Here is a 4,095-nt window from a genome sequence, read left to right on the forward strand (position 1 = left end):
AGGAGCGGAGCACAATTCTGTACTTATGCCGTTAACTGGTACATAAAACTATTACAAAAGTAAATATATGAATATAAATATGAAGGTGTAAATATCTATTATGACTTGACTGTGTGCTCAAGAAGCGCACTTTGCAACCACATGCACACATACATTCATACATACATCCATACACACACACACATGTATATGTGTGTGTGTGTGCACGTTCATGCGTGTGTCTGTGTTTGTTTGTCCCTAACATTCGCCTGGTAACCGCTGTTGGTTTGTTTTGTTCCTCGTATATATATATATATATATATATATATATATATATATATATATATATATATATATATATATATATATATGGGAGAATATACAAATAATAACAACAGACGAGGACAGGTGGTGTAAACAACAAAAGGATGTATTAGTATGACGCTCGGGAATACGGAAAGTCTTTGACGTTTCGAGCTACGCTCTTCAACAGAAAGAATACGGAGACAAGGAGAAAAACACGGAGAAAAAAAATTGAATATATATATATATATATATATATATTAGCAGTTCGATAAAAGAAACCAATAGTATCAGAATAAATTTTAAATAAATTTAAAATAAATCCTGGGATCGATTTGTTCGACAAATCCCCTTCAAAGAGGTGTCCCAGCAGGGCCGCAAATGACTGTAAAACAAGCAGAAGATAAAAGAAGACACAATCTTAGATCTTAGCTCAAGTCATCTGCCAAATCGGTACAACCCTAGAATCATCATATTGCCACCATTTTCCTCCCACTTTTTTTTTTTTTTTTACCAACGCCATATTTTCAAACAACGACATTTACTTCAAAAGCGTTCATTCATGACATTTTTCTCTCACAATCTTCTGCGTGGGTGGCTTTTGTGTTTAACATTTCTACAGCCTCTCCGACTGTTAGCTTATTCTTTTGGTTACATCTTCGGCATGTTATTGTCACTTATCTGTGTTTATCTACCTATTTATCTCCTTATTTATTTATTTATTTATTTATTTATTCATTTATTTATTTGTTCCTTAACACCAACTTCACTATACACCGTTCTTCCTCGTCGTCGCTGCAGTTACAAGAGTTGATGTGATTATTGTTGTTGTTGTTGTTGGTGATGGTGGTGGTGGTGTTGCTGTCATTGTCGTTGTTATTGCAGTTGATTTTAAAAAAAACAAAAAAATTATTTTATTGTTGTTACCGTTTCCTCGTTGCCAGCCAAATTTTGCTGCTGGCAACGGTGTGGAAATGTTAAGAATGAATCTCCCGGCTGTTAGAGAAATTAAGCAAATGATCCGCCCATTCAAAACCTGATATTGTCGAGGAAAAAACAAAAACCCCAAAAACCCCCCAAAAAACAACAAAACAACAGAAGTAGAAAATCTCAAGACAATCGAAATATACTGAAAAAGAAAGAAAGGAAGAGGAAGAAGAAGAAGAAGAAGAAGAAGAAGAAGAAGAAGTAGTAGTAGTAGTAGTAGTAGTAGTAGTAGTAGTAGTAGTAGTAGTAGTAGTTGATAGGAAAATAAATATACAAAGAGAGAAACTGAAAGAAAGTAAAAACGAGCGTGTGAGGGATGGAGTGGAGAAAACACATACACACAATTCATATATATGTATGCGTGTGTGACTGTGAGTGTGTGTGTATGTGTGTATAATTTATATATATATATATATATATATATATATATATATATATATATAAGCACATATATATATGTGTGTGTGTATATATATGATATATACGTATATATATATATATATATATATATATATATATATATATAAACATATATATATGTGTGTGTATATATAATATATAATTTATATATATATGATATATACGTATATATATATACATACATATATATGTATATATATATATATATATATATATATATATATATATATATATATATGTGTAAAAATACTTATGCATGTATATATATATGTATATATATACATATGTAAGTGTGTGTGTGTGTGTGTGTGCATATGTGTAAAATGTATGTATGCATGCATGTATAGTGAAGGAAAGAGAGGGGAAGAGGGAGAGATGGAGGGAGTAGACGGGTGCAAAGTGTTGAAATGTATGAGAAGAAGAGAAAACAACAGGCAATGATCCCACGGTGTAGACGTGTATTGTAAACAGACCAATAGCAATGGAGTAAGTCAATGGTGGTGGTGGTGATTGCTGCTGCTGCTGCTGATGGTGATGGTGGCGTTGGAGGTTGTGGGGATGGTGGTGACAGGCAGGGTGTTTTCGGTGGTGATGGCGAGGGATATTGAAGATAAGGACGATGTTGAGAATAGTGATGATGATGATGATGATGATGATGATGATGATGATGATGATGATGATGATGATGATGATGACGACGATGATCGCGATGACGATCAGAATGTTGATGATGATGATGACGAGGGTGATGATCTTTACGTTTCAAAAGAAGGCCATTGCCCATGTCTCTTTAAAAAGGGCCGCCGTGACTTGTAGTTAGGTTAGACAGGTCGGTAGGAATGGCAGGATGAACTTATCCTCAAATCGGAAACCTGGCCCGAATGATTGCAGCGGAGTCGACTCCGTTAAAGCGAATCATGTTACCAGGTGGTGGTATTAAGGTTTAAACCGGGTGGTGGATTAAGTCTCCAATATCCTTTGTTAGAGGTAGAGATGATGTTGTCCCCAGAAAAGATGCTCCAGCCGATAATCTCCAATAAAGTAGATTTTTAGGTTCTGCCAAAATGATACAAAAATCAGGTGGAGGTGTGAAACAGGGCGACCGTCTAAGCCCAGTACTCATGGGGATTTTAATGCAGCAGCTAGTATTGTCATCCTTTTATTTAGTGTCATTCATTGGACTGCGGCCATGTTGGGGCACAACCTTGAAGGGTTTAATTGAGGAAATCAACCTCAGTACTTATTTATTTATTTATTTTTGAAGACTGGTTCTCTTACTATCGTTCTCTTTAGCACAATGGGTAAATTACAGGGACGTAAACAAACCATCAACAGTTGCCAAGCGGTGATAGGACACACACGCACACACACACACACACATACATACACACAGAGGTAGACAGACTGACAAACACACACACACACACACAGATAGACAGACAGACAGACGGACACACACACGTACACTCACATACACACATACAGACAGACATACACACATACACGCACACACACGACGAAATTCTTTCTCCAAAGTTCCACGTAGTGGAATTGAACCCAAGAACCACATAATTGAGAAATAGACTTCTTAGTCACGCAGCCGCGCCAGTGAAAACGAAATTATCTATGGAGATATAATCGTATATGTCTAAGTGACAGACTAGAAAGGCTAATTTTTTCAAACAAGGAAACAGACCAGTTCACCACGCATTTAACAAAAACAATCAGCAGGTAGAACAATAAAAGTATATAAGACTTTTCTGAAGTTGATTAACTAATAATTAACAAGAGTTAATGAAATTAGTACCAGTTGTGTCCTTTATTTGATGTTAAAGTAGTTCTCATTAGTCTTGTTGTTGTCATTGTCGTTGTTGATGTCCTTGTTTTAGATTTTGTATTCCCCCGTCGTCCTACATGCAATTAATGTTGTTTGTTACCACTATTCAAGTTTCTGCTTTTATTGTTGCCGTTCTCCTTCTTGTATTTGATCTTGCAGTTGTATTGGTTCATATCATAATCAACGCAGTTGTTGTTGTTGTTCTGTTTGATGTAACTGATGTTGTAGTTGTTGTCGTTGCAATGTTTCATGTTATAACTAAAACATTTATTATTATTATTATTATTATTATTATTATTATTATTATTATTATTATTATTATTATCATTATTATTATTATTATTATTATTATTATTATTATTATTGTTATTATTTTTGTTTTTGTTGTTGTTGTTGTTGTTGCCATTGTTGTTGTTGTCATCAAGTCCACTGTTGCTATAGTTACCCATACAACGACGTTATTCTTATTACTTTTTATTATTATTTAACTCAATTTCCATAAATTTCTTAACCTAACAACTATCAGTACAATATAGCTGTGTCTCTGTGTGTGTTTGTGTCAGTGGGAG

The sequence above is a fragment of the Octopus bimaculoides genome, chromosome 12 (assembly GCF_046866305.1).
Source record: "Octopus bimaculoides isolate indiv1 chromosome 12, ASM4686630v1, whole genome shotgun sequence".
NCBI lineage: Eukaryota > Metazoa > Mollusca > Cephalopoda > Octopoda > Octopodidae > Octopus > Octopus bimaculoides.